Here is a 26599-nt window from a genome sequence, read left to right as displayed (position 1 = left end):
TACAATCATATATCCATGGAGAGCTAATAATTGCATTGACAGGCAAACACCATACATTGCAGATTGACACTGCAATGACATTAAAATACAAAAAGCTTTATTTTGGAAAAAGATATAGATGAGTTTTTTTTTGTTCACCAATTAAATTAATCACCAATGGCTCCTCTGTGAATGGGTGCCATCAGAACTCCAAACAGCTGATAAAAACATTGCAATAATCCACAAATGATCATTTCGACTTCACACACTAAAGCGAAAAGCTGCATGCTTGTAATATAATTGTCACAATATTTTGTTTTACAGTGATTTCTGCTAGCTGCAACAGACAATAACTTAAATAACTTCATATATTTTTTTTTTTTTTGCTATTGTTATAGAATATTTTGGTCTCTAATTGTGTGTGATCTTATTCTGTAGAGCAAGGGAAGGTTTTTAGATTTGTTCTGTTGCTGCTGTTGGAATACACTGTTTACCTACAGTTCATGGTTGAGAAAACATGAATAGTTTTCAGTGACTTAATTGGAAGTGGCAAATAGAGGTGGGCACATTTGCACTAATGGATTTGGAACACCACTTAAATTAGTGGACTAAAGATGTCTGCTTGCAATAGTGTTAATAATAGTCCTTGATGAACACCATTTAGAAGTGGGATGATGATGGAGAAGTTTGTGAGGAGAGTTCTTTGAATGCTTTACAATAATGGTCTGCTTTTAGGGATGGCCAGGTCAATCCTAATATATAACTACATTTGAAACTAATATTGTCTTCAAAGTGATGCAAAGCTGAATTTTCAGCATCATTACTCCAGCCTTCAGTGTCACATGTAACATCCAGTCTATCACATGAACATTTAGAAATCATTCTAACATTCTGATTTATTATAAGTGTTGGAAACAGTTCTGCTGTCTAAAATAGTTTATGAATAAAAGGTTAAAAAGAACTGCATTTATTAAAATAAATAAAAAAATTATAATAATATATATTCTAACAATATATTTTCTTTGCTATCACTTTTTATCAATTGAACACATCCTTGCTGAATAAAAGTATTGATTTTATTCAAAAGGAAGAAAAAAAAATGACTGACCCCAAATTACTGACCATTAGTGTATATTGTTATTACAAAATATTTATATTTTAAAAACATAGCTTCTTTTTTTCTTCTTCTTTTTATTCATCAAAGTATCCTAAAAAAAGTATCACATGTTCTGAAATATTAAGCAGCAACTTTGATTCCAACTTTGATAATGAATCATCATATTAGAAGGATTTCTAAAGGATCATGTGATAATGATCCTAAAAATTCAGCTTTGCATCACAGAAATAAATGATAATTTAAAGTATAATAAATTTAAAAACAATTATTTTAAATTGCAATAATACATCACAATATTACATTTTTTTCTGTAATTTTTGATCAAATAAATGCAGGATTGGTGAGCAGAAGAATAGAAACTTCTTTCAGAAACATTAAAAATAGTATGTTTCCAAACTTTTGGTCTGTACTGTATATATAAAATGATACTCTTAAGACTTCAGTCACACATGCACACATTTGTTAACACATCTCAAATGTAAGTGGAAAGCTAATACAGGGAGAGAAAAAAAAATCACAGATTCTCATTTTTAGTCTGAATATTAAAGTAACAAGAGTTGCATAAGTTTTGACATCTGTCGATAATTATGGCGAAAGTAACAGCTTCTTGGAAAATAGTGTCATCTAGTGGTTGAAGATTTTATTGCATCACAAAACTGCAGCGAACAGCGTGCAACATGAGTGAAAAAGGACACAGATTACATTTTGAAGTAACAGGTAATGTTTCAAAGTATGGCAGTTGCTTTCCTCCTATCTCAGTTGTTATTTTCTTTTTTTAGGTATTTGTGTTGGTAACTTTTTTAAATACATACATTTGTTATTTTTGAGGGACAATGCTGCTGTATTGTTATTTTAAGGTATCACTGATATTCGCAAAGTATGACTAGGTTTGGATTAAAACCTGTGGTACAAAGCTAAAAAAAGAAAATGTATGGTTCAGAGTTGTGACAAGTTTTTTCCTTACAGAAAGTATTTCTTTGAATCCGCAATCTTCGATCTGTCAGTGTTGATCTCTAATCCACTGAGAAGACATACATCCATATGACGCAGTCTCATCCCATTGTAAGCTCTGTGTGTGGACTGTATGAGAAAGGTGTGAGTAGGGCTGGCAGTGTGGAGCCATGTACTGGAGCCCCAGCGCAAGTGAAATCTGTATTATTAATAAAAGTCATTATCTTATTAAATTGGGTTAGAGTGTAGTAATAATAATAAATAATAATAAAAATATGATAAGTTGCTAATATAATAATAATATGTAATATAATATGTTAGTCGATAATATATGTTATTCACTTTGGATAAAATGCTTCTGCTAAATTACTAAATGTAAATGTAAATAATATATATATATATATATATATATATATATATATATATATATATATATATAAAGTGGATTTATTAAGTAAGCTTTTATCGATCAAAAGTTTGAAATTTCATTGCTGATTGAGTCCTGAAGTTTGTATGGGTACATCATAATTATGTCAAATGTAACTACATTGCTTTTTACTCCTTTTGTGTATGTGTGTGTGTGTGTGTGTGTGTGTACTTGTTTTTCTATTCTGATGGGGACTTAAACCTGAATACACAAAGACTCATGGGGACTCGTGTCAGGGTGGGGACCTAAATTGAGGTCTCCACGGGTAAACAAGAAAATAAATTACACAGAATGAAGTTTCTTGAAAATCTAAAAATGCTGAAAGTTTCCTGTGAGGGTTAGGTTTAGGGGTAGTATTGGTGTAGGGCAATAGAAAATATGGTCAGTACAAACTATAGTTTAAAAGTATAAAAACCATTACGCCTATGGAGAGTCCCCACAAGGATAGCTGACCAGACGTGTGTGTGTGTGTGTGTGTGTGTGTGTGTGTGTGTGTGTGTGTGTGTGTGTGTGTGTGTGTGTGTTTAACCATGACTAGTTTGTGGAAGCTTACAGTACTTTATGGTAAATCATAACTATGAAACATCAAAAAGATCGTTTTTAAACTAAATTAATAGACCTAAGTCATAATTATGAGATACTAAGTGATCATTAAGTAATATAATTATGGAACATAATAAATATGACAGTTTTAAATTACTTTTTAGTTGTCACAACATTTTATCTCATAAGTATCTAAAATTTTCAACTTTTATGTTATGTAATTATGATTTACCACAACAACTTTGTTGTTACAGGCTAATGTAATTTGTCAAATAACAAATAAAATTATTGACAAGTAAAATGCAGTTTTTAGAGAGTGTCTTTGTGTTTTGGGGACTATCAGTAAGCAAAAGAATTCGTATGAATGTAAAGGACCATTCCTGGTTGATTAGACTGCAGCTTAGTTTCTAGTATGGCAATAAATCAGTCTGTAGAATATACAAAACAAAATGAATAGCCTAATATCCTGTTTTTGCATCGCAATAAAATCTGTTTTAGTGAGACTCTGGAAAATAAGTTATCTGGTGAGATGTTAATGAGGTGTTTGGTCTTCGAATGTGTATACTGATGTTCAAGTCAGGGAGACTGTCTAGTCATATTAAGTCTCATAAATTACTTCCGACATGTCTGCCAATGGATGCTGTGCTTTCAGGTCAATGTCAAATATAAAACATGAACTCTTTTTTTTACACTGGATGCCTTTTAAATGACATTTAATAGTGATCTAAATTTATATTAATAAATAAAAATTGAAGTTCAATTATTTAACTAAACAAATACTCATAAATAAGCAAGTGCTATTCAATACCATCATATTTTGCAAGTCCTCTTCTTGTTTTAAAATCCTCACATTCTTAATCCGAATTTCCCACCACAACCCGGGAAAATTCTTTGTCTTTTTTGTCCTCCTGTGTATATTTTTGTAACAAATTCAAATACAAGATGAGAAATGCAGTGTAACCATGCAGGGTTATAGTCTGATATTATAAAACTGAACTCTGCTATGTTTGCGGTTAGATGAATAATTGTAAAATAATGTTAAATATCTGAATCCTTCAAGGGCCCACTTGAGCATTATACAAGACTAATCTGCTAAGAGACGTAATTATGCATTACTAGCACTCTGACTTGCTTGTAGTTTTCTTTTTTTATAATGAGCTAATGACTTAATATTTAGTAGTTTGGTGACCCATACTTGGAATTCATGCTCTACATTTAACACACACACCGGGAACACACAACTGAAGCATATATATATATATATATATATATATATATATATATATATATATATATATATATATATATATATATATATATATATTAATTACAATTTATTTATGATCAAATAAAAGTATCCTTGGGGAGTGTAAGAGATTTCTTTCAAAAATGTCAAATAAATAAATAAATACCTCCGAACTTTCGAAAGGTAGTGTGTAGTATGCAATATATCATCGCCTTAGTGGTTCTATTCCTATAATTAACATTAACAAGAAATTTACAAGGCAATAAAAAAAATGCTCTGACATCTGTGATATCAGAAATTAAAGGTCAGTCTCATGAATTCTTGTGGAGTTCGTAATGCTAAGCATTGGGGAAACATTTTTTAAAAGAAACTGTTCATGTTTTTGCCAAATGAATCAGCCTATGCTTGCATTAATGAAAAATGTGTAAATATATGTTAACATTTAACCAAGATATAAAAACATTAATGCTCTGTATTTGTATGAAAATTGTATTATTTGTAGTTGTAGCAGCTATAACTCAGTGGCCTGCAGAGGACTGGACCACCTGGAGTAGAAGGTATCAGCCTTGCAGTATCCAAGTGTTGCTTCAGCAAAATGCAGGTGTTTTTAACGCTGGACACTAGATGTCGCTAAAACATCATTGTTAAAGTGATGGAAGTCCTGAAATGTGATAGGTCCATAATAATTTTGTCAAATTTAACTACATTGCGTAATGCGTTCACCCTCTTTTGTCTCTCTTGTGTTAAACCATGACTAGTTATGGATGCTCATTTACACTCAATGCGAAAATCATAATTACTAATCTGCAAAATGATGAAATATCAAATGATAATTATAAGATGAAACATGAATGACAAAAGGTAATAATCCTGACATAAAAGTATTTTTTAATTCCGACTTTTAAACCATAATTACAGTTTATATCGACTTAAACAATTACAACGTCATAATTTCAAACAAAAAGAAAAATGTCATCATTATGACTTTTTGTAATAATTTACACTTTTTATAAATATTACTTTGTCATAATTTTGACTTTTTATCTTATAATTATGACTTATATCGTAGCTTCCTTTTTATGTCATTATTATGACTTTTTATGTCATAATTACTTAAGTAGTTCATACATTTATAAGTATAATTTTGTTGGAATTTAAAAATAGAAATAGAATCAGAAAGAGCTTTATTGCCAAGTCTGTTTACAAACAAAAGGAATTTGTCTTGGTGTCAGGAGCATTCAATACATAATGCAGAAATACACATAAATTAATGTGGTAATGAAGTGAAATAAAACACTAATAATAAAGAGATTAGACTATAAATATTAATAAAATATAGAAAATATAGTGTTATTTACAGATGAAAAGTTTTGATAAATTATTTACAGATGTACAGATGTGTTATATTTTGTTCAGGTGAAATATGGCCTGGGGGAAATAGCTGTTCTTATGTCTGACTGTTTTGATGCTCAGTTCTCTGTAGTGCCAGCCGGAGGGTAACAGTAAAAAGAGGAAGAGTGCTATGTGTGAGGGGTCCAGAGTGATTTTTCATGCCCTTTTCCTGACTCTGGAGGTATAAAGTAATAATAATCCAATAATCCTCTCGGCAGTCCTGAATGTTAGTTGTAGTCTGTTTCATCATAGAGTCAATGTGATTGTCCCACTTCAGGTGCTGAGAGACGATGGTGAGTGGGGAGAGTGTAGGTGGGTTTCTCCTGAAGTCCACTAAAATCTCCCATGTTTTGAGCGAGTTCGGCTCCGGGTTGTTAAGACTGCACCAGAAAGCCAGATGCTCAACCTCTTGTCTGTAAGCAGTTGTAAGTTTTCCCATCCTCACTAGCTGCTGCCTGTCTGCCAGGAAGCTGGTGATCCACTGACAGATGCAGGTGGGCACAGAGAGCTGAGGCAAGACCAAACTGAAGTCCACAAATAAGATCCTTGCATAATTCTCAGGTCTGTTGAGGTGTTGCAGGATGTGATGCAGTCCCATGTTGACTGCATCATCCACAGACCTGTTTGCTCTGTGCACAAACTGAAGAAGATCCAGGTTCACATCCTCAACACAGACCTTAACCACAGGTTGAATGGTGGGAGAGGGAGGGAGGGGGGTTTCGGGGTGGTGGGTGAATGTGTGAAGTTCAGATCAGAGTGGGTGTGGGGTGTGAGACTGGGCTTTTCGAATAGGCAGTAAAAAACATTCAGATTATTAGTCAGTGGTTGATTTTCCACAGACTGCGGGGGTGGTGTCTTGTACTTGGTGATGCTCCTCAGGCCTGTCCAGACTGTTGCCGGGTCTTTGGTTTTGTTATTTTCTTCAGTTTTTCAGAGTAGCTTTTTTTAGCGACTCTGATCTCCTTTTTTAGTCTTTTTCTGGCCTGGTTATACAAAATTTTATCCCCACTTCTCTAAGCATCCTCTCTGGTGTGACAAAGCTGTTTGAGTTTCCCAGTAAACCACTGTTTATCATTAATGACAGTAATGTCCTGGTGGGGATGCACATATCCTCACAGAAACTGATGGATGAAGTTACAGAATCTTTGAGCTCATCCAGATTGGAGGCAAAGCAGGTTTGTAAATCCCGGTCCTTAATACAGGTTAACCTGATTTCAGTTTCTGCCTGTAGGTTGGTATAAGATGAACCAGACAGTGATCAGAGAGCCCAAAAGCTGCACGGGGGACAGAGTAATATGCATCTTTTATTGTACATATACAAACACACACACACACATATATATATATATATAGAGAGAGAGAGAGAGAGAGAGAGAGAGAGAGAGAGAGAGACAGATAATGTCTAAAAGTCATGGATAAAGTTAATATAGTCTTAGACTAATTGTTGATTTAGTCTAGTGATTCATTGTATGGAAGAACTATAGTAGATTTGTTCCCTCTTTTCTATCTGTTTATTATAATATTTCATCTTTAAGTGTCCACTGTGCATCTGCTCCTCAACAGAAATGTGTCCAGAGTCACGTATTCACATTCATGGCTACACATTGCATCATCTGTTAATAGGATGTTAAATGTGAGATGTTCTGTTATCTCATGGAACTGAACTATTCAGGCTTTGAACTTTGGCTTTTTTAACTTATCCCAAGAGCTACGCTCTCAGTGTTTGATGTCTAATAAAAGGCAGGGTTTAAAAACATTAAACAAAATGGATACAATTGCTGATTGGATGGTCTAACTAATATGGACGCCCATTTCCAACATATCAAAAAAAACAAACATGCTTTAGTCAATAATAATTGTGACACTGTAAAAAGCCAAAAATAAACCACACAATTTGTAAAAACTGACCCTCTAACACTAAAGTTAGAAAAAAAGACACTAGCGTTCTCTATTCTTTTTTTCCATTCTATTTATTTTTAATTCTTAAAATAATTATAATTACTTGACACTTTAACACTAGCTCTATCTATTCTGTCTCTTTTTTGTTTACTTTTAATTTTTTTTATTTAATATATAAAAATACCTTGCTAAGTGTACTCCATTAGTCTAAACAGGACTTGTAACAACTCATATATCGTTGATCTTTTGTTTGTTTGATTGCTTCTATTTGCCCTCATTTGTAAGTTGATTTGGATAAAAGCACCTGCTAAATAATTAAATGCAAATGTAAATGTACATTTTCGGCAAATTTTCATTTTGGGGTGAACTATTCCTTTAAAATAAAGTGTTAACATGTTAAAGTGTTACATACTATAGAGAATCACTTTTCTATGTAAGGACACAGTGTACATTAAGAGTTACATGTGCTCCTGACCTGTTCAGTGTCTGCATTATGGTATGGGGTGGTTTGATCATTTACTTAAAGGGATAGTTCACCCAAAAATGAAAGTTATCACTTACCTTCTTGTCGTTCGAAACCTGTATGAGTTGCTTTCTTATGTTGAACATAAAAGAAGATATTTTGAAGATTACTGGTAATCAAACAGTTGGTGGTTGCCATTAACTTCCATAGTCAGAAAAAAATGAAAAATCATGAGGGTAAGTAAATGATGACAGAAATTTCATTTTTGGGTGAACTATCCCTTTAAGTGACTCGGAGACCTGTTTGCTCAGAGGCAACCATTCCTTTAATTCCTTAGAAACAGAAAAGTCGAGTTTCCTGAGTTCAGCTCTCTTTGTTTGACCCTTTGTTTATCCATGAGTGTGAAAGTGTGTCGAATGGTATAATTCCTTCCTCACATGGCCCTAAAGAAGCATCACGCTGCTGGTTATTTTGATCCCAATACAGTTAGCACATTTTTTTTCATGCTTGTGTCTTTCTGTGGCCATGTTTAATAGTACATTCAGCAGAGAGAATCTGTTTAGTGTGTGTTTTGGCTGCCTTTCTAAATTGAATTGGATTTCATTTAATGTTAGATATTGAGCGAGAAGGCCTGAATGCCTCTGTAGCCCTGAGCTTAGTAGTCTTGTGGTGTTACATTGGGTGCTGTTTGTTCTGTTTATACACCGAGAGGAAGTGCTTCCGGAGGAACTTCTCTTTTTAACCCTTATGCATTCAGATCATTTATAAATCTGCCCCGAGGATATAGTGCTACTCTCTTTCATCACTTCCACCATCCTTTTGTTTTTGTCATTTCCTTGCCTGATGAAATAAATTTCCTCCCATTATTATTACTAATCAAATAATGCAGCCTTGGTAATGCATCCTTCAAACTCTAACCCCAAACTTCTGAATAAAGAGGGATATACTGTTTTTAAATTAAATTAAGTAAATATATAAAAAACATTTTTAATAGCCTTTTCACTAACTTATTCTGTCTATCCTCTTCAGGAACTCGAGCTGCGTCGAGAACGAATGGGGAACGCGTCCAGCGTGACGTCTCTGAATAACGTGTATAATCAGTCCAATGGAATTGCGAGACTTCATAGGCTGGTGACGTCAGAGACCAGGAAGCATAAAAGCATGAGCGGCGAAGCCGGTAATCACCCTTGTGTCTTCAGCAAGCGCTCTGTGTGTGTGTGTCAGTCAATCTGTTTGTGAGTCTTATTAAGTGTCGTTTGTCCACTGATAAACTCCATTGTCAAAGCTTCAATCAAGAGAAGTTTTGGGTGAGAGCAGGCAGCATTCAGCCTGTGTGTTTTCCCTGCCAAAAAAAAAAGGTAGGGACACGCGCAGCTCGTGTGTTGTCTGCTTGAGAGTGAGGCGCACAGTGTCAGCTCTCGAGGGAGTTGACGGCTGTGATGCGAGCCTTTGCTTCACTCTCAGAAGGCTCTCTTTGAGGAGGTAGCCTTCACTGGCGTTTCTCGCGGTGCCAGCCCCGCTTTCGCCGAGGTGGAGCGGTGGTTGTGCTCGCGGGATTCGCTTTCGGATCTGCTGGAAGGAATGTAAGACGGGCAAGTCCCTATCTTCTTTATTAGCCACCTGATCCGAGGCCCGCTCTCGGTGGTCGGAAGCCCGCGTTTGCGTTTTTTTCTCACCGATGAGAGGGCACGACGTGCTGCCTGTCTTTCTCTGAGGACATTGATGTGGAAAGGCGTCAATGAGCTCGCCAGTTGCACAAGCACCAGTCACACAAGCATATTATGCCTAATATTAACATAAGCAGCATTAATGAAGAGTGGAGCTCGCACAGTCAGCTCTCGGGGGGCTGATTGTGCTTTTTTCGCTGTTAAGCACTCTGCTCTCGTTGGGCACGCTCCGAGGAGTGTGTCCGTGCATGCGATATTGCGGTAGCAGAAATTGCACATGATCTGGCGAGACAGCTTGCTGCTGCTGCTGCATGCTCTCTCGCCAGGCACGCTCCGAAGAGTGTGTCCGCTCATGCGACCTTGCGGTCGCGGCCTCGCTGGTGCTGAGGCACGGCGGCGACCGCAATAGTGGGAATCGCACATGATCTTCCCTCAGCAGCCATCTCCTGCTGGTGCACCGCTTCAGGGCACCGAGCTAATTGCTCTGATGCCACCAGAGATCAGTCTTGAGAGGCTGATTCCCTTAGTAGACTATTTTGCAGCGTGAAAACTACTGCCAAATGTGTCTCAGTGGGTCCTGCACAATGTAGTGAGAGGCCACAGAATCCAGTTCTGGTGGGCTCCAAGCAGGCTCTGGTAATGGAACAGAAGTAGACTCTCGCTGAGGACGGAGACCACTGAGGTGGTCCCTCCTTGGGTTGCAGCGTCCAGGTCCTACAGCCGGTACTTCACTGTTCCGAGGAAGGATGAGGTGTTGTGTCCTTTTCTAGATCTGTGCTTTTTGAACCGCTCAGTCAGGGTACTGAAGTTTAGCACACCTGCACAGGCCAAGTCCGAGGACTGGTGTGTCACGATCTATCAAAAGATGCACTTATCTCCATCCTTCTTCATCGGAAGTTCCTGAGGTTTGCTTTTGGGGGCAAAAGCCTACCAATACGGATCTTCCACTGGCCTTGCACTCTCACCCCACACTTTTACGACTAAACCACATTGACGATTGGTTGATATCAGCTCAATCTGATCAGATGACGGTTCGGCACCGAGGTGTCGTTCTCGCTCACATGAAAGAGCTGGGGTTAAGACTTAACACAGAGAAAAGTGTGCTTTCTCCAGTTCAGAGAACTACTTATCTGGGCATGGTATGGGATTCGACCAAAATGCATGCACGTATGTCACCTGCTCGGATGGAGTCGATCCTCACTACAGTCACGAGAGTGAGAAAAGGCCGGTCACTCACTGTCAAGCAGTCACTCTTAGAGGCTGTAGGTGTTGTCTCTGAGGAGGCACAACTCTTAACTTCCGGTCTTTCAACCAAGGTTGTAAGACTGTTCTCCAATCCAGAGCTCCCTCAATGAGGAAACTGTATGCCTTGAAGTGGAAGCTTTTCACTTCTTTGTGCGGAGACCGCCAGCTCAACCCAGTTAACTGCCCGGATGGTACAGTGCTGGAATTCCTGCAGGCTCTCCACAGGGTTGACCCACTCCACCCTGAGGGTCTACGTGGCGGCCATGGTGGCCTACCGCGCCCCTCTCGGTGGCCAGTCAGTGGGCAGAAACCCTCTGGTTACATGTTTCCTCCAAGCCTCGAGTCCTCTGATCTCCCCTCTCCTGGGGGTCAAGACTCACTCCTTCTGAAGTTTGGCCATTGGACAGGTTGTCCCAGATTTCTGTCAGGCTCCTTTTCTTGCTTTAGCTGTGCTCTTCCACACTAGGAAGAGTCTGGCGGCATGGGCATTCTCGTTCCCCATTCGTTCTCAACGCAGCTCGAGTTCCTGAAGAGGAACGTCTAAGGTTACATATGTAACCCTGGTTCCTCGAAGGAACAAGACGCTGCGTAGCAGTGCCACACTTCTGGCTTCTCTGGCCGGCGCTTGCTTCATCCTTTGAGTCTTATTACCGGCTTCGCCGCTCATGCTTTTATGCTTCCTGGTCTCTGACGTCACCCGCCTATGACGTCTCTCCCTTCCATTGGACTGATTATACACGTTATTCAGAGACGTCAAGCTGGACGCGTTCCCCATTCGTTCTCGACGCAGCGTCTCGTTCCTTCGAGGAACCAGGGTTACATACGTAACCTTAGACGTTATTTTTAATTCCACTGTTATTATTTATTTTCATTACATAAAGTCAGTTTATCCACTCTGTGACCCTTTCGCAGTCAGCTTTTTGTCACAAAGACTGAGTGAATAAAATGTGTGTTTGGACCACTATAAGAGAGCATGAAAGCAGTCAAAATTCCTCCCTTGCACTCTTTATGTCTTCACATAAGATGCAAGGGCCCTTTTTTTTGCAGAGGATGATGGGAGTATGGGATAGCCAGAGTCTGATGTCTAGGCCTCTGGCCCAAAGCCCAGCTTCAGCAGGCTGCGGGCAACTGGATGGCACCGTCTGCAGACGGGCTCCAAACGAAAAGGCTAGGGACTTGTCACACAAGTCCCTGGAGTGAGTCCCCTGTTAAGTAGCAACAGTATTCAAGTGTTAGTTTGTCCTTCCAAGAACAAAATGTGGCTTCAGTGTTGAGCACACGTTCTTTTTTGAAGTGTTAGGTTATGTAATTCTGTACAACTCTTAACGTGGCCCACAGCAAATTAAGGGCCATCTGTGTTGTACGTTTCATTCATTCACTTTGTATGCCAAATTACAATAATTCCACACCCTGCCATGCAAGCAGACCCAAATAGAGAGCCCAACTCAGCACATGACCCAACACATACATTCACTTGCTTTTTTTGCCATAGCAACATTCTCAAACTGCAAATTATAAACACAGTTGTAAGGAATTATCAAGGCAGGATTTTCAAAATGGGGTCAGAAGACTCCCAATGCATCACAAGAGGAGGCTAGGGAGTCTGTAAAAAAGTGAAGTGAAAAATTCAAATTAAGAAAAAATATAAAAAAACAAAAATTAATAATAATCATAAGATGCGTGTCAACCTTTATAACAGTACAAAGCACATAACGGATAAATTGATGAACACTGTTCAAATAGAGCATGGCTACTGGTTGAAAGGCCATATGACTAGGCCAATAAAACACTGCCAACAGTTAGGTTTAAAATAAAAATGAAATGATCTATATGATGTACAAAATTCAAAGAGACAGTGTCAGATACTGTGTTCAAAATGCCTTGCTATCATACTTCTCTTAGTATTTCTGCAGCATCCAGTATGTATGCTGTGCATAGTGCATACTATTTACATTTGTCTCATTAGTCTCTGATGTGCCATTACCTTAGTTTCATTAATATTTTGCAACAATGTACATGTATTCCCTGATGTCTGGTTCATACTGCCAAACAAATGAGTTTTTCCATGTCAGTGTGATCACCCTGTTAGTTTTGTCTGTATTTTTTGGTTTGTATCCAACACCAATAACCTGTTTTATACTGAAGAAAAGTTGATGTTTGTTGGGTCACCATGAATGGGCCTTTAGGATGTATGTCTGGGTCTAGAGAGAGATTTGATTGAAGTCCTATATTATGATCTGTGGAAATCATATCTGGGACATGTTCTTATTATGCAGCCTTTTCTGCTCAGCTTGCTCAGATATGAAAGGTTTTATGGTAATGTTGAAACAATGTCTGTGTTTTATACACTACTGTTCAAAAGTTTGGGGTCAGTCAGAAAGTCTTGTGCTGATTTGGTGCTTAAGAAACAGTTCTTATTCTTGTTAATGTCTGTACAGTTTAAGATTTTTGAGGAAACTGATCAATTCTGTGATAAAGTTCAAAAGAACAGCATTATTTGAAATCTGTTACTTTTATATTATTATGCTTAATCTTCCTAACACAGTTATTTTTCTCTTGCAATGTAATGGGCTGCCAAGGCTGGTCAGTGGATTAGGGCAGCAGTTACTGAAGTCTATGTGTCTGTGGTGGCTAATGTAAAGAAAACACATCAAACCAGCATTAGCCTGGCTAAGAATGGAGTCAGCATTGTCCTGTGGTCCTCTGGCACAGTCAGGGAGAAAGCACTGCTCAACCTTTCTTATTACGGGATGGTGAGTGAGTCAGTCATCCTCAGGTTTGATTTGATTTGGCCCCTCACGTGCTATGAACTGTCTGGAATCTAGTTCACGTGGACTCTTCATGTGCATAGACCCCCTTCAACACAAACAAACACACATCTCAACCTCATCACCCGCTCCTGTTGTGATCACACACCCAGCTCTGCATATCAGGGAGATATTTCCATTATTGATTCTGTCTAGACTGAGAGCAACAATAAATTACTTCAATAAAGTATGACCTTTCTTCATAGCTGTGTAAGATCATCTTAATATTGGAAACTTCTCTAAAGAAAAAGGTTAATTTAAGCAGTTTATCTAGTTAATCATTTTGATTCACTGAGCAGAAAAAAACTTTTAATACATGTTAATACATTATTTATTATGAGTTAATGTTTGTTAAAAATATTGATTCATTCAGGAACAAAATAAGGAACTGTCACAGTGTCTGGTTTGTGTTTCCCTGGGTGTCCACAAGTGGTCTCACATCCCCATAGAGTCACCCCACTGCTGGCACTACAATTCCCACAAGTCTTTGTCCCATTCATCACTGTTAATTGCACACCTGTTAATTGCACTCAGCTGTCCCCACTTTCATCGTTTTAACCTGTCCATATATACCGTTTGTTTCTGGCTTCTTTCTGTCACTGTGCTTCTTCGTGTTCCCAAGTGTTTGTCGTGTTTCTTGTTTTGGACTGCTTTTTTGGTTATTGACCTTTTGCCTGACTGGACAGTGATTCTTGGATTCTACCAATAAAACACTGCATCAGTATCTCACTGTTTGTGTGTGCGTTAGTTACAGAAGGATTCTGTCATGCCCAGATCCAGCGTTGTGGGATTTCGAATCCGCTCCCCTGCCACCATGGAGCAGCGGAGGGGGAGACTTCTGAACCTATCCACCCTCCATCAAAGGGGTAGTGAGGTGGGTGGTTTGGCTCAGAAATTCTGGACAATGGCAGTGGGGCTGGAGAATAATGATGAGGCACTGAAGGATCTGTTTAACGCCTGCCTGGATAACCCTGTGCCTCAGTGGGAAATGAAGGGGCTGGAGATCCTGGACTTTTGGGGGTTCACCAGTTACCTGTAACCGACTCTATGCCGGTGTCTCCCGAAAGGATAGCCACCAGCCCACGACACGACACAAGATGGCCGCCAGCCCAGCGTCCACTGCACAAGGTGGGCACCTGCCCATCACCACTGCACAAGATGGCCGCCACAGTGGACCCTCCAGAATCGAATCAGGTCCCCGTTGACCCTCCAGAGTCGAGTCAGGTCCCCGTTGACTTTCCAGAGTTGAGTCAAGTCCCCGTGGTCCCTCCAGAGTCGAGTCAGGTCCCCACCGATCAGGTCCCCGCTGATTTCCAGATCACTAGTCAGATCACCATTGACCGTCCTGAGTCAGGTCAAGTCACCATTAAGACCCATGACTCAAGCAAAACCACAGTTAGACCTCATGCATCATGTCAAGTCACTCTTGATCTCCGTGATCAAAGTCAAGTCACCAATGATCTTAATGAGCAAGGTAAAGTCACCAATGATCTTCATCAGTCAAGTCAAGATACAGTTGATATTCCTGAACCCAGTCAAATCACCACGGATCTACCAGACTCTCTTCATGGCTCAGCTGAACTTCCAGAGCCTCGTCACGTTTCAGCTGAACTTCCAGAGTCTTGTCAAATCTCAGCTGAACTTCCAAAGCGCCGCCCTGGTGGGCTTCTGTCTCGTCCACACGGCTGTGGTGGTCCTCTGCACCGGTTTGGTGGACTTCTGTCTCATCCGCACGTTGTGGTGGTCCTCTGCTCCGCCTTTGTGGTTTCCAGTTCCACCTGCTCCACCCTGGATTCCTGCCCTGTCTGCACTGCCCTGGGACCCTGAACCTTCCAATCCGCCCTGGTCTCTTTGTTTTTTTTTTCTCACTTCCTGTTTCTGTTCCCCTCTATGGACCTGGCCCTCCATCCCTCCCACCAATCCACCTCCCTCCTGGTCTCTTTGTTCTTTGGTTTGTTCTTGTGTTCTGTGGAGCATCTGGTAGCTGCTCCTTAGAGGGGGGGTAATGTCACAGTGTCTGGTCTGTGTGTCCCTGGGTGTCCACTAGTGGTCTCACTTACCCATAGAGTCACCCCACTGCAGGCACCAGTGTTGGGCAGTAGCGTCACTACAAGTAGCGAAGCTACTAGTTTAGCTACATTTCTCAGTAGCTTGGTCGTAGCTTCGCTGCTTTCTGAATCGAATAGCTTTTCAGTAGCAAAGCTATTTTTTTTACCAAGTAGTGCGGTAGCTTCCACACAAGCTACATTTTCGCAAGCATTTCTGAAGCTCAAACTCAAATCGGGAAACACAACTGCTAAGATCGCTGATCCTGGATCAGTAGTAACGCGACGGCGCTACTTCATCTTGTTCGTGTTTACGGTGGATAGCAACCAACCATCTTTATGATGCATTACCGCCACCTTCTGCTCCGGATGGTAACACTCCTTGGCCAGTCACGCAAAAAATTATTTGATGAAATGATGGCATAGGATGAGGTCGGAGAACAGTTAATCCCAAGGAGTGAGTCGCCGTGGCCATACCTCTATAAGTACATGACACTGACTGAGATAACAGAGAGAAAATATGTTTTCAGATGCTGCTTGTAAAAATGATCAGGGTCCCCCTTACGAAAGGAAAACATGTTTACCAATATATTTCTTAAAATATATTGTGATATATTGTAATATATTATTTTCCTTTTTATTTCTAATATTTTATATATTTGAATACTTTTAATAATATTGATGACACATATATAATATATATAGTGCAAAATATACAAATGATTGCCGCTTTCAATATATTACAATATATTGGAAAAAATAAATATATATAAGAATATATGCCTAATATATTACATGATATTTTCCAATATACTGCAATATATTTTTGTTTCATAAGGGCCAGCCTGGCCATTTTTTTTGTACTGTTTGGAGGTCTTGCATTATGTTCTGCAAAGGCCTACAGTATATTAAGCATGCCCATGCAACAGGTGCATACACTTACTTGTGCGCACATTGTTAATTACATGTATTTTGATTGTTTTTGTTGCCAAATTGATAAGGAACACAAAAAACTATTCAACTAAACAATTACACCTGCCTATCTGTTGGACTGACAGTTTTAAGCACTGAGATAGCATTGACTTGTAATAAAACGTGTTCAACATAAAAATTTAATTTTAAAAGTAGCTTAGATGTAGCAAGCTACTGTTGATGTAGCTTAGCTTGCTACATTTCCCAGGGGGGTAGCTTCAGTGAAGCTTAATTTACTGTAGAGTAACTGGTAGCTTAGCTCACTACATTTTCCAAGTAGCTTGCCCAACACTGGCAGGCACTACAATTCCCACAAGTCTTTGTCCCATTCATCACTGTTAATTGCACACCTGTTAATTGGACTCAGCTGTCCCCACTTTCATCGTTTTCACCTGTCCATATATACACTGTTTGTTCCTGGCATTGTTACGGACTCCTTGGTTTATGTCACTTAATAAATATATACTCAACTCAAATATACTTTTGAAGTATACTTCAAAAAAAAGTTCACATGCAATACAATTAAGTGCACTTATTTTTAAAGGGTAAAATGTAAGTTGCTCTTGAAACAATTTATATAAAAGCAGTATCATTGATATCATATATATATATATATATATAAGAAATAAATAAATTAAATATTTAGTTCAGATGAACGCAAATAATAAATACTTTTCTTCTCTGATTTGATTGAGGAATACTTAAAGCTTTGGCTCTTTGCAGAAGAAAATCACATAGGCTTATATTTTAGATGCTGAGTGACTCTGACAAAAATTTATTTAATTCAGGTCCTGAGAACTTGCTGTTCCTTTAAAAAATGACACCTGTCTGTTTTAACACACTCGATGCAAATATCACTATGCTTCCAAGAAAAAATGGGGGAAATGCACCTTAAATTACAATATGCAGTGTTTGCTTTTTTAAGTTTCACTTTCTTTTGCCGTAAGTTTAAGCACCAGTTTGTGGTCGATCACTATTGCCTCATTCAGTGAGGATCTGTTTACGATTGCTAATGCCTCGTTCAGCCTGTGTGTGGAACATGTGGCTTACGATACGGTTGAATTTCTATTTCCTCTTTACAGAGGCATAACACGATTCGGTTGATTTACTGGACACACAAACTCTGGTCTTTCAGCTTTTAGAGAATAAATAAAAATCCTTATCATAGCACAACAATATTTCTAAAATTCCTTCCTGCAGTTTTATCCCTTCCTAAGAAAAGGTAAATGATAATATGGAGATGTGCAAAATATATAACGGTAACCTGTTAACCTCTGTCTGGCTCAACACCTCTGGTAGTTATCTTGACATACTGTAGGTGTAGTGATGAAGTGTAGTGATGAGTTTCTGTCTTTGTGGTGTTGCTAGGTGGAGTTGATGTCTGACCCCATTGTATCCTGTAAAAGTCTTAATTATCTCACTTCACACTGAAGACACTTCAGCAGCCTGTCACAACACACATCAGTACTGCACATTAAATGCCTCTTCTATAGTCTGCAGTTCCAGTAAAAGCAATTGGATGCAATTTAATTAAAAATCATGTTAAACATGCTTGTATTGTTTATTGTCAAGCGGGTTACGTTTGACTTTCTTTGAGAAACCAGGGCACCCATGGCACATCACAAGCACGTTGTGTAAAAAGGAAATGCCCACATGACAATTTAATCAAAAACAGATGAGGTGAAGGTCATCTGAATTATAGATTGATTTTTGCTGGCAGATGAGGAGATACTGCCCCTGGTTTTAACTGCTGTCAGTTTAAGGTTTTAAACTGTATTAATGGAATAGAATCAATTAATATATTTTAATTACATTTATATTTTTTATTTATTTTTATTTTTATTGTATTCATTTACATTACTTTTCAAAAGTTTGGGGTCAGTAAGATTTTTTAAAGGGGTGGTTGATTAGTTTTATTCGAAGGCTTGATAGTGTTTATAGGGTGCAGTGTAACATGTTCCCTTTCAGTCGGTCACTCTCAATGTCATATCGGTGATGACTGACGAATTGAGACCAATCCACTTCGAGTGTTACTAAACGAGTGTAAAGTCAATGCACATTGGCATGCGATTATTGCATCCAGCTGCTGCTGATTACAGCATTAGTATAAGGGGCAGCTGGTGCACCGCATTCATTCATCCTTTCACTTCTGAGCCAAGTTGTAATGCATCATCACTGCTCTCTACCTTAGTGTTGTAAAGCAGAGAGTCAGCGAGTAAAAGGGTTACAGCATGGCAGCGGTGGTCATGGTCACAGTGCAGGAACAGAAAATCATCTTTGTGCAGACAGCCACACCAGGAGTGTGTGGTGGCCAGCTCCCCTGCGTGCTTCAGCACAAAAGAGCAATCTGGGTGATTGTGTCTTTTTAAAGATGTCTTCTCACCCTTGCATTTCTGGGTATGGTCGCTATCTGGCTCCTTGGGACGGTCACGATCAATGTCTCGCGTATCTGGGAATAGGTTCTCAGCACACGTTTTTGTTCTGCCGCAATAAAATAAGTTTCCTCAGTCTCTGGGTATTGAGAGGAAGAGAGTTGTGAACTTTGCATCACAGGGTCAGTTCCCTCCTCCTCTCTCGCCAGTGACCAGTAGTGACTTGCCCAAGAGCACTCCTCCTGCCCATTCGTGGAACCAGGTAAGGGCTGTAGCATTCCAGTCCCCACTTTATGTCGTCACATGCCGGGCTGTCACAAGCCTCAAGCCGGGACACTGTGTTTACTCCCACACACAGAAGAATCAGGTTGTTAGACTTCACACGCAGACTCCACCCTCTGCGGTCACAGGCCAGGCCATCATAGGCCTCGGGCCGAGTCCCTGTGTTCCACCATGCTGCCCCATCGTGGGTACTACACAGGCCTCCCTAGTCTGTATTGGTGGCTTTTGCGGACCATCAAATTTGGCAAAGCAATTCAGCTTGCCTGGCATTACCCCAAGTTCATAGGCATCGCGTTTATTCACAGTCCTGCTGGCGATAGAGCCAGTCCATGCCTCACCCAGGAACGTGCTCAGTCGATGCTGGACTGTCTCAAGACTTTATCAGCCAGGACGGCAGTCTCATTCTTTCAGAGACTCCTGGGGCATTTGACTGCAGCTGTGGAACTGGTTCCACTCTGTCTGCCCCATATGAGACCTCTTCAGCAATGGCTCCATGGCCAAGTCCTGAGGTGGGCTTGGTGATGCAGTACTCATAGGGTTCAGATTACACTAGCCTGGCACAGAACCTTTAGCCCGTGGTCAGATCCCACATTTCTCCGGGCAGGGGTGCCCCTGCAACAGGTATCCAGGCATGCTGTGGTATTCGCGGATGCCTCAGCCACCAGCCGGGGGCCCATGTACAATGGGCATTTGTACAGGTATGGGCATCAGGGGTTTGTACGGGTCACCAACTGCATTGGCATATCAGTTGCCTCGAGTTGCAAGCAGTACGCCTTGCCCTGAGCCGCCTCAGAGGGTGCCTTCAGGGCAGAGTTCTGGTTCACACAGACAACACTGTAACCATTGCGTATTTTAACCGGCAAGGTGGTTTATGCTCCCGATGGATGTTAAAAGTCAATCTCATACGTCATCATCTAGGAGCTGCTTCCGTATACCACTGTTAGCGCAAGTTACATTAAAGTGATTATTACGTTTCGAATATGGATATTTGCTACAATTTGCTACAGGACGCCTTTGTTCACCCCCTGGAGCCATATGAGAGACTTTTTTTTTATTATGGATGGGCACTTTTTATTACTTCACTACTTTTGGACTGATGCAATGTAACACCCACTGAGGGAAATATTATACAGCTTGAAAGATCAAAATACAATTTTTCATATAACGTATAAAGTCATATACACATAGGATCCCTTGAGGGTGAGTAATTTATGGGCTAATTTTCATTTTTGATTGAACTAACCCATTAAACAGGTGTCTGTTAAAATAACTTTTTTTAAATAAAATATCATTGAAAATTTGAAAGTTGAAATTGCATTGAACTTTGAGCATTGTAACTTTACAGACGTTGTTTATGCTCTAACAACAACATTACACATTAACTAAAATTAAAAAAGAGTGAAATTATAATCAACCACCCATTTCAATAAATTGACACTTTCATTCAGCAAGGACACACTGAAAAAAAGAATTATGGGTTCCACCAAAAAAAAAAAAAAAATTAAAATTAAGCAGAACAGCTATCCTCTGCATTGATAATAATAAGAAATGTTTCTTTAGCATTAATGTTGCATTAATGGCTGTTGAAAATTCAGCTTAGCCATCACAGGAATAAATTACGATTTAAAATATATTAAAGAAAACAGATTTTTTAAATTGTAATAATATTTCACAACATTGCGTTTTTAATCAAATAAATCTAGTTTTGGTGAGCATAAACGTTTCAAAAACATGTTTGTTTGTTGTTGTTTTTATAAGCGTTAGTGTATGTATGATTATTGTGGTTGTTCATTTAAAATTTTCTTTACATAAACAGTACTCAAGACTGTCACGATCATTAGCTGGAGTACCCATGAACTTCAGTAGTGGGCACTCCACTCAGGACCATTCCACCCATCAACCACCAGATATCACCATATAATCACTTGGACACTAGCACCTCTCATACTGTTGCACCACACCCGAACTACATCTCCCATGAGTCACTGCATCACAATCACCTTGCCACACCTGCACCTCATTCATTAGCCAATTTCCTTGCCACACCTGCACCTCATTTACACACAGATATAAGCACCACAATCACTCTCACTCACTGTGAAGTCTTGTTTAGCATGTCTAATATTCCCGAGTGGTTTCCCTTGTGTTTGTTCTTCACGTGTCTGATCTTGGGTTGTGTATTTTGACTCTGATTCTCTGCTGCCTGCCCCGATCTCTGCTTTGTTCTGTTTTCGATTCTGGTTACCCCTAACATACCTGATGCCATTTCTGCCTGTCTGACCATTCTCTAAATAAAGTTCTGCACATGAATCCGAACGCCTCTGACTCCTCGTTACAAAGAGTGGTTAAAATAGAATGGTTTATTTGTAGATTACATGCCTTTGCAGTTATAATGAGATTCTATGATATTATGAGATCAGATTGTTTCTAATTTCCATTTTACCCAAGGTAAAGAAAATAAATAAATAAATAAATTACACAATACATATAAACATAAAAATGTGTTGTGTTGAGTAAGGGCAGATGCAGGAAGGCCATGTTTAAAATATATTTGGGAATCAGATCGGCAAGTGGCCTTTTCAGGCTCCACTGGAGGGCTTAAAGGAACTGCAATATTGGATAACTGGAATTTTTGAACAGCTAAATCAATTATTTTGGTAATTTTTAGCAAGAGGGTCCACTTAAGCACAGAGGCTTTTATAGCTCACACATTCCAGACCCCCACAGAGCCTGACAAAGTCTTTATTGCACTTGTGAAAGTCAATATAAGATTGTTATAGTGTGCCCTCAGTGGTATTTCATATTTTAAATACCATTGAGGGCACACTGTGAAAATCTCATAATGACTTTCATATTTACTGTATTGACTTTAATTATCAGACTCTCTGTGGTATTTGGACTGGCAAATTGATTATTAATCAAGATGTTCTTGCTTTTATAACAGGTTAGTCATTTTTGTTGACCATTCATCATGTATCAGAGTATTTTTTGTTCCTTTGCACAAATAGAGTTAGTGGCAAACACGTAGTTAATGACATTGCCAGATGAGCAGGCACATCTGAGACATCAGCTGACATGAGAGACAAACAGTTTAATTCAAGATTAAGCAATGCATTTTTAGATATTCCTTGGTTGGCTTGTCAAACCTAGAATGATGTTATTTGGGAAACCAGGGAATAAGAATGACATCGTTGTCGACATAGTTGTCCTCAACTTAAAAATCTAGTTTATGGCTCATGTCTTAAATATATATAGTACATTTTTTTAAGTACATGATGTCTTTTAAAGACCCAATGCAATGGTTTGATGAATGCAGTTTTCTTTACTGTTTTGTTGGCGAATTTCGGAGAAAACCTTAAAAAAAAAGTTGTATCAGCTTCTTGAAGAAATGTTTGCATATTGGAATTAGAAATTATCTTAACAAGCTTATCAAATTAATATAAAATTCAGCTGATTGAGTTATCTGTCCCAAAATAGCAGAAATGATCCAGCTGGAATCTGTGCTATTGGTTTAGAGAACTGTCATGGACATACCAATGAGAGATTTATATTTTTGATCAAATAAATGCAGTTTTTCAAAATCATACCGACTATTTGAACGCTAGTGTATACACTTTTATTTACATTATTTTGTCCTCCGTCAGCTTTGTTCTAACACAATTAAGGGGTCAGATCCAATTGACACACGACATCTTCCTACTAAGAAAATAAAACCCAATGCAGAATGAAAATGTAGAATTAATTAAATTAAATATTTTATCCTTATGACGGTACTGAAGAATTGGTTTATGTACCTTGCTCTTAGGCAGGTCAAACTGAAGCAGAGCACATTGTTAAAATTAATTCAGCTTTAAATCACTCAATGTTTGTCAATCATATTCTGTGAATAATTCTGCATAATTTGAGTCAACACTTCACTTAGTGTCATTGCTATAAATAGCTATAAAAATTCTAAAGTTACATGGGATATTTAGTAATACTCATTCAGATTTACAGGTTCATAGAGACCTGAACTGATTCCAGCCTGCAGACCTTTAGTTTCTGATTACATGCTGCATACCTATCCCAGATGCAGTGGATTCTTTAACCTAGTAGTCATCAAGATGTAATAAAAGCTGTTTTACAGCCCCATTTAGATCCCCATTAATTATATTGCAGTGTGTATTCCAGATGAGATCAGAGACAATCTAATGAATCATTCAAAGTTTTTCTTCTTGCAACATTGGTCTTGAATTCCTTGAAAAACAGCAGATGCGTCTCACTGGAAGATGTCCACCAGTAGGACAAACCCCACTGGTTACTTCTAGGAAACGTGGTCTGATATTGTAATTAGCCACAGACCGCTAGCACAGACATACAGACATCACACTTGTGAAGTGACAGAATTGGGTACAGAGATGTTGATTATTACATCACAGTACGCAGAAAGCACCTGGAAGATGACGTCGGTGATACAACAAACTGCATGTAAGCAATTTGACCAAAAGCGAATGAGTGCAGTCACAAAAATTCATGTTTATAAATTACATTCAATGACCTTTACTTCAGTTTTAAATTACATTTAGAGTGTTTTGGGCACATGGTTGTACCTACACATAATGTTTTTTTGTTGTTGTTGATGTTGTTTTTGGTTCGAATATGCTACTAAGTTAACATCTCAATGATCTTATCATTCTATGAACATCTGGGTTGTTTTGTCTCTTTGTTTTTGCTCTTGAGCTTATCTGTAGAAGTGAAATTGAGAGATATGCTGATGCTTGTGTCTACATGTTTCTTAAGGATCTGGGTGAGTTTAACTGAGTGGAAAATCTGGAGTGGAAGATCTGTGATAGCACGGCAGTGTTAACAGTAAAGAGCCGAGGCCACGCGTTTCTTCACGTTCTTAGAAGAAGATAAGGTACTCTGACCTGCCTGGCTACAGAAAATTGCACAGAAACTTTCTTTGGCCTGTCTTTTTCAATTTCGGTGCCACAACCTTCCCATTTGTGGCCCTGTGCCATAAACCTTTGCTTAGGTTACGAATTTGTTTTTGTTTTGTTTCATTGTGTCTTGTTATGTGTTTTTGTTTTGCATTTTTTGTTTTGTTTTATTTTGTTTTGCTTGTTTTGTTTTGCTTTTGTGTTTTATGTTTTGTCTTTACACAAGTTTGGGGTTTTGAAATTTTAATGGGATCGTTCATCTTTGTCATCACTTACCTTCTTGTCGTTCCAAACCTTAACCACCGATGTTCTTCTATGGAACATAAAAGAAGGCATTTTAAAGAAAGAGTTTTATAAAAGGCAATGGGGTACAAATCATTTGAAAAAAAAAAAAACTGAGATGATTTTCAAAAAATCATTTCAAAATATCTGTGTTTACAGAAAACACTATGTTTTACAAGTTCGGAATGACATGAGGGTGAAACGATGACAGAATTGTCATTTTTGACTGAACTATCCCTTTAATGAAGCCTTCACTGTAGCTCAGAGCTCAGTCACACAGACAGATCCATCCCTCCGTAATTAACCCCTGGCCTGCGACTGTTTTTGATCCCATAAAATAGCTAGACAAAAGGAGGAGACTCCAACAGGTCTGGCACCAAAGTCACTCTGCCCTCTAGCAGCTGGATATCTGTCAACATACAGGGAGAGCTTGTGTGACTTGTGCCTTCCTGATGGTATTTTAGAGGACATTTGGTATTTTAGAGAATCATTACTCACAAAATAATAGGTTTACAGTGTCATTTAAAAAATGGTGTTTGAAATGAGTGAAAGAAACTTGCCAACCACATTTAGGCCTAGCCACAAAACAAATGTTCTGCAATCAAAATATTTATATGAGTGGGACTTACATTAAACTCCACTTCAAAGTGTTTAGTATATACTAATGCTTCATTCTGAAGTCTTTGTCTCTGTTGTTGTCTGAACATCAAGAATACTAGATGTTTTCACCTTTTTTTGCTTGTTTTGAATGCTCATATGTGTGCGTGAATGAATAGTACTTGACTGCCAAATTCCATAATTTCTGCTACCTTTGAGAGCCTTCCCATGTGAAAACTAAAGAAAGGCTTTGTTTTCTTTCATAACAGTTTCCTAGGCAATCTTCCAAGCCTGAAAGAGGTTCCCAACTGGAAGAAAAAGATGGATCAGAAGAATGTGAGAGTGGATTCCTGGTGCTGAAGACTAATGAAGGAGACCAAATGCACAGTCCCAGTAAACACTCTCAATAGCAGCCTCCTAAGTTTACAGAGCTCATGGAGATATTAGAGGAGACCCTTCAGCTGAAGAAGAAGGTCATGAAGCAGATTCCTATGCAGCAGTAAGTAGTTTTTGGTTGCAACATCAAGAAAGTACCCAACCACAGATCTCCAAGTCTGACAAATTACACCCAGATCTCCTCCTCATCTTCATCTTCTTAAACAGCAGAAACGCTGCCCCTACTGCAGAATGAGATTGGAGCATAGACAATCAGAGTGGGATGCAGTTTTCATTATTTATCCTGCAGGTCTGTCATGTTCATTTAAAGCATAAGGCATAACAGTTGTGGGTCAGGATTTCTAAAGTGCTGGCAAAGGGGTACGTCAATACCTTTACCAAATCGAAACTCAACAGTCAGTGACCTAAATATAGTTATACTGTATAACTATACATATGGAGGCTCTGGATGGTGTTTTTCTAATTCTTGTCTATAATAAAGCAAAGTTATTTTGTTGTGCATATAAATCATGCTGGGGAACTAACACACAATATTGTTCAAATGTTTGGGATAGGTATGGTTTTTACTTACTACTTCTACAACCTCTATTTTTTTATTAGTTTTTTTTTTAGATTAATATTAAAGGTAATTTATTCATGAGGGGTCAAAGCTGATCTTTCAGCTTTATGACTCCAGTGTTCTGTGTCAAGATCCTTCAGAAATCATTGTAATATGCTGATCTGCTGCTCAAGAAACAGCTGTGCTGCTTAATGTTTTTGTGGAAGTAGTGCTACAAAAAAAAATATGTATAATAAAAATAAATAAATACTTATCTGTATTTTTGGGTGATTAGAAAGATCAAAAGAAAAGCATTTACTTGAAACAAATTTAATGCATCCTTGCTTAATAAAAATATTAATAAAAGAAATAAAAAAAAAGTCTTACTGATACCAAACTTTTGATAACTAGTGTAGTTAGGAAAAAACGCTGATTTAGAAATTGTGGTGTGACTTCAATA

General features: G+C 38.6%; 1 pseudogene; it reads left to right on the top strand.

Annotated features, from left to right (window-relative positions):
* The window catches only part of LOC113061228 (uncharacterized), a 31804-nt pseudogene extending 6000 nt beyond the window's left edge, over positions 1-25804 (top strand).
* The last annotated feature ends 795 nt before the right edge of the window (positions 25805-26599 follow it).

The sequence above is a fragment of the Carassius auratus genome, chromosome 43 (assembly GCF_003368295.1).
Source record: "Carassius auratus strain Wakin chromosome 43, ASM336829v1, whole genome shotgun sequence".
Lineage (NCBI taxonomy): Eukaryota > Metazoa > Chordata > Actinopteri > Cypriniformes > Cyprinidae > Carassius > Carassius auratus.
Note: the sequence above shows the minus strand (reverse complement) of the source record. Positions and strands in the feature narration are given on the sequence as shown.